The sequence below is a fragment of the Rhinopithecus bieti genome, unplaced genomic scaffold (genome assembly GCF_001698545.2).
Source record: "Rhinopithecus bieti isolate Rb0 unplaced genomic scaffold, ASM169854v2 scaffold_5924, whole genome shotgun sequence".
NCBI classification, from domain to species: Eukaryota; Metazoa; Chordata; class Mammalia; order Primates; family Cercopithecidae; genus Rhinopithecus; species Rhinopithecus bieti.
In genome coordinates this window covers 934,994-944,938 of record NW_016805189.1, presented here as the reverse complement: position 1 = coordinate 944,938, position 9,945 = coordinate 934,994, and the positions used below count along the sequence as shown (strand labels likewise).

The following is a 9,945-nucleotide window of genomic DNA, read 5'->3' as shown; positions in this document are numbered from 1 at the left end:
AAAAAAAAAAAAAAAAAAAAAAAAAAAAAAAAAAAAAAAATGACCTCATCAAATGAATAACATAAGGAATCAGGGACCAAACCCAGAGAAATAGAGTTATGTAACCTTTCAGAGAGAGAATGCAAAATAGGTGATTGGGGGAAACTCGAAATTCAAGATAATACAGTGAAGAAATTCAGAATCCTATCAGATAAATTTAACAAAGAGATTCAAATAATTAAAAAGAATTAAGCAGAAATCCTGGAGATGAAAACATGCAATTGACATACTAAAGAATGCACCACAGTCTCTTAATAGGAGAAGTGATCAAGCAGAAGGAAGAATTAAAGAACTTGAAGACAGTCTATTTGAAAATAGAGGAGACAAAAGAAAAAAGAATGAAAAAGGAATAAGGCATGCCTGTAAGATCCAGAAAATAGCCTCAAAGGGACAAACCTAAGAGTTATTAGTCTTAATGAGGATGTAGAGACAGATAGGGATGGAAAGTTTATTCAAAGTGATAATAACAGAGAACTTCCCCAACCTAGACAAATATATCAATATTTAAGTACCACAAGGTTATAGAACACCAAACAGATTGAACCCAAAGAAGACTGCCTCAAGACACTTAATAATCAAACTCTCAAAGGTAAAGGAAAAAGAAAGAATCCTAAAGGCAGCAAGAGAAAATAAACAAATAACATAGAATGGAGCTCCAGTAAATCTAGCAGCTGACTTTTCAGTGGAAATCTTATAGGCCAGGAGAGAGTGACATTACATATTTAAAGTATTGAAAGAAAAAAAACTTTTATCCTCGAATAGTATATCTGGCAAAAATTGCTTTAAGCATGAAGGAGAAATAAAGACCTTCCCAGACAAACAAAAGCAGAGGGATTCCTTTAACACTAGACCTGTCCTACAAGAAATGCTAAGGGGAATTCTTCAATCTGAAAGAAAAGGATGTTAGTGAGCAATAAGAAATCATCTGAAGTTTCAAAAATTACTGGTAATAGTAAGCGCCGAGAAAAACACAGTATAACACTGTAATGGTGGTATGCAGACTTAAGTAGAAAGACTAAATGATGAACCAATCAAAAATAATAACTATGACAACTTTTCAAGAAATAGCCAGTACGATAAAACATTAAAAAAACAACAAAAGTTAAAAGCAGGGGCAAGTTGAAGTGTAGAGTTTTTTTAGTTTTCTTTTTGCATGTTTGTTTATGCAATCAGTGTTAAGTAGTCATCAGTTTAAAATAATGGGGTATAAGACAGTATTCGCAAGCCTTATGGTAACCTCAAATTGAAAATATACAACAGATACATAAAGTATAAAAAGGAAGGGATTAAAACATACCACCAGAGAAAAATTACCACTAAAAGGAAGACAGGAAGGAATGACAGAAAAAAAAGAAGACCACGAAACAACCACAAAACTAATAACGAAATGGCAGGAGTAAATCCTTACTTATCAATAATAACATTGAATGCAAATGATCTAAATTCTCCAATCAAGAGACACAGAGTGGCCGAATGGATAAACAATAAGACTCAACTATCTCTTGTCTACAAGAAACACACTTCACCTATAATGACTCATATAGACTGAAAACAAGGGATGGAAAAAGACATTCTATGCCAATGGAAACCAAAAAAGGGCAGCAGTAGCTATATTTCTACCAGACAAAATAAATTTCAAGACAAAAACTGTAAGAAGAGACAAAGAGGGCTCATTATATAATGATAAAAGGGTAAATTCAGCAAGAGGATATAACCATTGTAAATATATGTACACCCAACACCAGAGCATGCAGATATACAAAGAAATATTATTAGAGCTTAAGAGAGAGATAGAACTCAATACAGTAATAGCTGGTGACCCTACTTTCAGGATTGGACAAATCATCCAGACATAAAATAAACAAAGAAACAATGGACTTAATCTGGACTACAGGTCAAATGGACCTAATTGATATCTACAGAACATTTTATTCAACAGTTGCAGCATACACATTCTCCTTAGCCCGTGGATCATCCTTGAAAATAGATCATATGTTAGCACAAAACACATTTTAAAATTCCCAAAACTGAAATGGTATCAAGTATATTCTCTGACCAGAATGGAATAAAACTAGAAATCAGTAACAAGAGGAATTTTAGAAATTCAACAAACACATGGAAATTAAACAGTATGTTCCTGAATGACCAATGGGTCAATGGGGAAATTAAGAAGAAAACTAAAAAATTTCTTGAAACAAATCATATCAGAAACAAAACATACCAAATCCTATGGGATACAGCAAAAGCAGCACTAAGAGGGAAGTTATAGCTATAAACACTACATCAAAAAAAAAAAAAAAAAGAAAACCTTCAAATAAACAACCTAAGAATGCATCTTAAAGAATTAGAAAAGTGAGAGCAAATCAAACCCAAAATTAGTAGCATGAAAGAGCAGAAATAAATGAAACTGAAATGAAGACAATACAAATGATCAATTAAAAGTTGTTTCTTTTCTTTAAAGTTAGTTTTTTGAATAAACAAAATTGACAAACCTTTAGCCAGACTATGGAAAAAGAGAGAAGACCTAAATTAATAAAATCAAAGATGAAAATGAAGACATTACAGCTGATACTACAGAAACTCAAAGGATCTGTATTAGTCTGTTTTCATGCTGCTGATAAAGACATAACAAGACTGGGTAATTTATAAAGGAAAAGAGGTTTAATGCACTCACAGTTACACATGGCTGGAGAGACTCAATCATGGCAGAAGGCGAAAGGCATCTCTTACATGGTGGCAGGCAAGGGAGAATGAGAGAGCCAAGCAAAAAGGGAAACCTCTTATAAAATCATCAGATCTTGTAAGACTTATTCACTACCATGAGAAAAGTATGGGGGAACACACCCCTGTGATTTAATTATCTCCTACTGGGTCCCTCACACAACATGTGTGAATTATGGGAGCTACAATTCAAGATGAGATTTGGGTGGGAAAACATCCAAAACATATGAGGATCACTAGAGACTACTATGGGCAAGTATATGCCAGTAAATTGGAAAATCTAGAAGAAATGTATAAATTCCTATATAAATAAAATGTACCAAGATTGAACCATGCGGAAATCCAAAACCTGAACTCACCAATAACAGGTAATGAGATTAAAGCTGTAATAAAATCTCCCAGCAAAGAAAAGTCCAGGACCTGATGCCTTCACTGTTGATTTTTACCAAACATTTAAAGAAGAACTAATGCCAATCCTGCTCAAACTATTCCAAAAAATAAAGAAGGAGGGAATACTTCAGAACTCACTCCACAAGGCCAGTATTACCCTGATACCAAAACCAGACAAAGACACAGGAAAAAAGAAAACTACAAGCCAATATTCCTAATAAACACTGTTGCAAAAATCCTCAACAAAATACCAGTAAATCAAATTCAAGACCACATTAAAAACATCATTCATCATGACCAAGTGAAACTTATCCCAGAGTTGCAAGGATGGTTTAACCTACACAAATCAATCAATGTGATATATTATATCCACACAATGAAGGACAAAAACCACATGATCCTTTCAATGGATGCTGAAAAAGCATTTGATAAAATTCAATATCCCTTCATAAAAAACCCCTCGAGAAACAGATTATAGCAAGAATATACCTCAACATAATAAAAGCCATATATGGCAGACCCACAGTTAGTATCATGCTGAATGGGGAGAAACTGAAAGTGGTTTCTCTAAGATCTGCAACATGACAAAGATTCTCAGTGTCACTCTGTTATTTAACATAGTACTGGAAGTCCTAGCTAGAGCAATCGGATAAAAGAAAGAAGAAAAGGGCATCCAAATCGGAAAGGAAGAAGTCAAATTATCCTTGTTTACAAATGACATGATCTTATATTTGGAAAACCCTTAAGACTCTACCAGAAACGTATTAGAACTGACAAATTCAGTGAAGTTGCAGAATACAAAATCTACATAAAAAATCAGTGGCATATCTATATGCCAACAGTGAACAATATGAAAAAGAAATTTAAAAAGTAATCCCATTTACAACAGCTAAAAAGAAAATTAAATAGCTAGGAATTAAAAGAAGTAAATGGTCTTTACAATGAAAACTTTAAAACCTTGATGAAAGAAATTGAAGAGGACACACAAAAAATGGAAAGATACTCCATGTTCATAAATTGGAAGAATCAATATTGTTACAATGTCCATACTACAGAAAGTAATCTACCAATTCAATGCAATCTCCATTGAAATATCAATGACATTCTTCACCGAAATAGAAAAAACAATCCTAAAATTTATATGGACCCACAAAAGACCCAGAATAGCCAAAAGTATCCTGAGGAAAAATAAAACTGGAGGGATCACATTACCTGACTTCAAAATATACTACAGTGCTATAATAGCCAAAACAGCATGGTACTGGCATAAAAACAGACACACAGACCAATGGAACAGAACAGAGAACCCAGAAACAAATCCATACACCTACAGAGAGCTCATTTTCAACAAAGGTGCCAAGAACATACACTGGGGAAAAGACAGTTTCTTCAATAATAACTTATGCTGGGAAAACTAGATATCCATATGCAGAAGAATGAAAGTAGACTCCATCACTTGTCATATACAAAAATCAAAGTGGATTAAATAATTAAATCCCAGACCTCAAATTATGAAACTACTACAAGGAAACATCAAGGGCACTCTCCAGGACATTGATTTGGGCAAAAATTTCTTGAGTAATTCTCCACAAACACAGGCAACCAAAGTAAAAACGGATAAATGGGATCACATCAAGTTAAAAAGTTCTGCACAGCAAAGGAAACAATCAACAAAGTGACGAGACAACCCACAGAATGGGAGAAAATATTTGTAAACTATACATCTGACAAGGGGTTAGTAAGCAGAATATATAAGGAGCTCAAACAACTCTATAGTAAAAATTTTAATATGATAATTCAATTTAAAAATGGGCAAAATATTTGAATAGACATTTCTCAAAAAAAGACAGACAAATGGCAAACAGGTATATGAAATGGTGCTCAACATCACTGATCAGCAGAGAAATCCAAATCAAAACTACAATGAAATATAATAACATCCCACCCCAGTTAAAAGAAAGGGAATAACAAATACTGGTGAGAACATGGAGAAAAGGGAAGTCTTGTACACTGTTGGTGGGATACAATCACAATGCAGAGCAGTTTGGTGGTTCCTCACAAAACTAAAAATAGAGCTACCATATGATCCAGCAATCCCTAGCAGCATATACCCATATACTGCTAGGTATATGCCCTAAAGAAAGGAAATTGATATATCAAAAAATATCTGCACTCCCATATTTATTGCAGCACTATGTACAACAACCAGGATTTGTAAGCAACCTGTGTTCATCAACAGATGAATGGATAAAGAAAATGTGGTACATATACACAATGGAGTACTATTCAGCCATAAAAAAGAATGAGATCCTGTCTTTTGCAACAACATGGATGGAAATGAAGGTCATTATGTTAAGTGAAATAAGTCAGGCACAGAAAGACAAACACATGTTGTCACTTGACTGTGGGAGCTAAAAATTAAAACAATTGAACTCATGGAGCTAGAGAGTAGAATAATGGTTACCAGAAGCTCGGAAGGTAGCGGGGGAGTGGAAGGAAAGTAGGGATGGCTAATGGGTACAAAAACATTAGAAAGAATGAATAAGATGCGGTATTTGATAACACAGTAAGTGACTACAGTCAATAATAATTTAATTGTACATCTTAAAATAACTAAAAGAGTATAATTGGATTGTTTGTAGCACAAAGGATAAGTGCTTGAGGTGATGGATTCCCCATTTACCATGATGTGATTATTATGCATTGCATGGCTGTATCAAAACATTTCACATACCCCATAAATATATATACCTACTATATATCCACAAAATTAAAACTAAAAAAAAAAAAAAATACTGACTTAAAGAAATAGAAAATTATAACAATATGGTTAGTTATGATTATTTAGAAAAACAAAGGGTTAATCTGGGGCTAAGTTGGGACAGTCACTTGAAAAATATTTGCAAATGGTTCATTATGCCCTAACAAACCAGCCCTACTTGCCTCGCCTCTGGCAAGTGACTAAATCCTTGTGTGACCTAATCTCTGAACTGTAAAATAAGAGAACAGAGTATTTGGCTTAAAAAATTACCATATTTTATTGATTTTAAGGTGCCAGCAATTGTAAGACACGCTGTTACTTTATTTGCTGCTAAGAAAGAATATGGCTGGGTGTGTGGCTCACGCCTGTAATCCTAGTACTTTGGGAGGCTGAGGTGGGAGGATTGCTTGAGCTCAGGAGTTTGAGGCTGCTCTGGGCAACTTGGCGAAACTCTGTCTCTACAAAAAAATTTAAAAATTACCCAGGCATGGTGATGTGCTCCTGTAGTCCCAGTTACCTGGTGGGAGATGGGCGGGGGGCTGAGGTGAGAGGATTGCTTGAGCCTGGGAGGTTGAGGCTGCAGTGAGCCATGATTGCACTACAGCATTCCAGCCTGGGTCAGAGCAAGACCCTGTCTCAAACAAAACAAAACAAAACAAAACAAAACAAAACAAAACTGCAAAACAAAATGCTGTCAATCAAACTACAACATAATGCTTATCACTAAGATTGTTTAAGTATTATACTTATTAAATAATGCAAAGGGCATGCATGAAAAGAAAAATGTCAGTGAAATAAATCAGTCAAGGTACTCCTACAACTTTTCCACATTCACCCTCTGAACCAGTGTCATTGATATCCATATTTTCTATATGATATTGTCCTCATCACTAGTCCTTTGGGCCACCAAGAGCACTGTGATGCTGCATTTTTTACAGTGCTCCGTTACCGTCCCTTGGATTTTCTTTCAAGCTGCTGAGGCTCATTTGGCAAGTTTCAATTTTTTTGAAAAATTACTTTATGAAGCCTGAAGAAATATTGAGTATAACTAAACTATAATCTAGGGTTAGAGACAACTTAATAATAGTTCAATTCCAAAAGAAAAGTTATTGCAGGTGAGACCATAATATTTCCCAACACGATTTCAAGACACTGTGCTCATTTCTCAAAATAACTCTGAGGAACCCATATTTACAGTAGAAGGAGTTTTTATGAAAAATCTGGCATTAAGTATCTTTGTTGCATGATTGTATATATATGTACGTATAATACAACGTTAGATGCACCATCACCCCCCACCCCCCGCCGTACTGTTGAAAAATCCACATGTAACTTTTCACTACCCCAAAAATTAACTATTAATAGCCTACTGTTGACTGGAAGCTTTACTGACAACATAAACACATACCGTGTATGTTATATGTATGATATACTATATTCTTATAATAAAGAGAATTTTAAGAAGATCATGAGGAAGAAAACACATTTACTATTTATTAAGTGGAAGAGGATCATCATAAAGGTCTTCATCCTTGTCTCCTCATGTTAGGTAGGCTGAGGAGGAGAAAGAGGGGGTTAGACTTGCTATCTCAGGGGTGGCAGAGGTGGTAGAAAATCTGTTTACGTAGACCTGTGCAGTTCAAACCTGTGTTGTTCAAGGGTCAACTGCATATACTGTGTGTATGTGTTTGTGTATATATATACACACATATAATCCAACATATGAACTGTACACACACACACACACACACAATCCAACATCATCAGAACTAGAAAACAGAAATTGTGTTCCTTAACATCAGTATTAGAGTGTGGAGTTTGAGGCTTGGATTTAGAAATGCTTTTCAATATGTAGGGTTTGGAAAAGGAGCAAACATCTTGTTTTCAAAACCTGAAGTTTTTCTGAGGACTTATGGCCAAAACTGCCACAGAGGAAAAAAGGGAAGCTTTTCCCACTGTAATTGTTCACCTGTGTCAGAAAGTCCCACATCCTGTGTAGATCTTGTAAATATTTTGCTAGATTTATGGCAAAGAGAGACATTGATGCTGCAACTGAAGCAAAACACAAACTTGAAAAAGAGAAGAAACCGAAGAAAGCAAAGAGAAGGAAATCCAATGGGAGACAAGTTTATTTCATGAAGATGGAAGATGGTGCATTTATGATGAACCATTACTGAATTATCTTGGTGCTGCCAAGCATTGGTTTAGGAATTTCTATTTATTTGATTTTTTTATGTTATTGCAAATGGTACTGCTTTTTAAATTTCCAATTATTCATTGTATAGAATTAAATACAATTGATTTTTAATTGTAAAAAAAAAGTCTCCTATCCCTGAGATAGGAACCATTGCAATAAGAAGGGAATGAACAGGTTCTCCCAAAGGGAGAATGTTGCTTAATTATGCTTACTGCCCTGGCTATCAGTTGTAAACTTCACATTTCCTAGCCCAATGCTTGGCAGCACCAAGATAATTCAGTAATGATTCATCATAAACCCAACATCTTCCATCTTCATGAAATAAGCTTGTCTCCAGTTGAATTTCCTTCTCCTTCCTTTCTTGGGTTTCTTCTCTTTGTCTTTTCTTTTCTTTTTTTTTTTTTTTTTTTTTTTGAGACGGAGTCTCTTTCTGTCGCCCAGGCTGGAGTGCAGTGGCCGGATCTCAGCTCACTGCAAGCTCTGCCTCCCGGGTTCACGCCATTCTCCTGCCTCAGCCTCCGGAGTAGCTGGGACTACAGGCGCCCGCCACCTCGCCTGGCTAGTTTTTTTTTTTTGTATTTTTTAGTAGAGACGGGGTTTCACTGTATTAGTCAGGATGGTCTCGATCTCCTGACCTCGTGATCCGCCTGCCTCGGCCTCCCAAAGTGCTGGGATTACAGGCTTGAGCCACCGCGCCCGACCTCTTCTCTTTGTCTTTTCCAAGTTTGTGTTTTGCTTCAGTTGCTGCATCAATGTCTCTGATTTTTTTTTTTTAATACTTTAAGTTCTAGGGTACATGTGCACAACATGCAGGTTTGTTACATACGTATACATGTGCCATGTTTGTGTGCTGCACCCATTAACTCATCATTTACATTAGGTATTTCTCCTAATGCTATTCCTCCCCCCTCCACCCCACAACAGGCCCTGGTGTGTGATGTTCCCCACCCTGTGCCCAAGTGTTCTTATTCTTCAATTCCCACCTATGAGTGAGAACATGCAGTGTTTGGTTTTCAGTCCTTGCGATAGTTTGCTCAGAATGATGGTTTCCAGCTTCATCCATGTCCCTACAAAGGACATGTACTCATCCTTTTTTATGGTTGCATAGTATTCCATGGTGTATATGTGCCCCATTTTCTTAATCCAGTCTATTATTGATGGATATTTGGGTTGGTTCCAAGTCTTTGCTATTGTGAATAATGTCGCAATAAACATACATGTGCATGTGTCTTTATAGCAGCATGATTTATAACACTTTGGGTACATACCCAGTAATGGGATCGCTGGGTCAAATGGAATTTCTAGTTCTAGATCCTTGAGGAATCTCCACACTGTCTTCCACAATGGTTAAAGTAGTTTACAGTCCCACCAACAGTGTAAAAGTGTTCCTATTTCTCCACATCCTCTCCAGCACCTGTTATTTCCTGACTTTTTAATGATCGCCATTCTAACTGGTGTGAGATGGTATCTCATTGTGGTTTTGATTTGCATTTCTCTGATGACCAGTGATGATGAGCATTTTTTCATGTGCCTGTTGGCTGCATAAATGTCTTCTTTTGAGAAGTGTCTGTTCAGATCCTTTGCCCACTTTTTGATGGGATTGTTTGATTTTTTCTTGTAAATTTGTTTAAATTCTTTGTAGATTCTGGATATTGGCCCTTTGTCAGATGGGTAGATTGCAAAAACTTTCTCCCATTCTGTAGGTTGCCTTTTCACTCTGATGGTAGTTTCTTTTGCTGTGCAGAAGCTTTTTAGTTTAATTAGATTCCATTTGTCTACTTTGGCTTTTGTTGCCATTGCTTTTGGTGTTTTAATCATGAAGTCCTTGCCCATGCCC

At 35.9% G+C, this 9,945-nt stretch overlaps 1 protein-coding gene and 1 pseudogene across 3 annotated transcripts in view; both read right to left on the bottom strand.

The window, feature by feature from the left end:
- The window catches only part of GRIP1 (glutamate receptor interacting protein 1), a 298,768-nt gene that overhangs the window by 208,089 nt on the left and 80,734 nt on the right, over positions 1 to 9,945 (bottom strand). The gene's annotated exons all lie outside the window — the stretch shown is intronic.
- Positions 8,332 to 9,945, bottom strand: part of LOC108529331 (oxysterol-binding protein-related protein 9 pseudogene) — a 5,390-nt pseudogene continuing 3,776 nt past the window's right edge.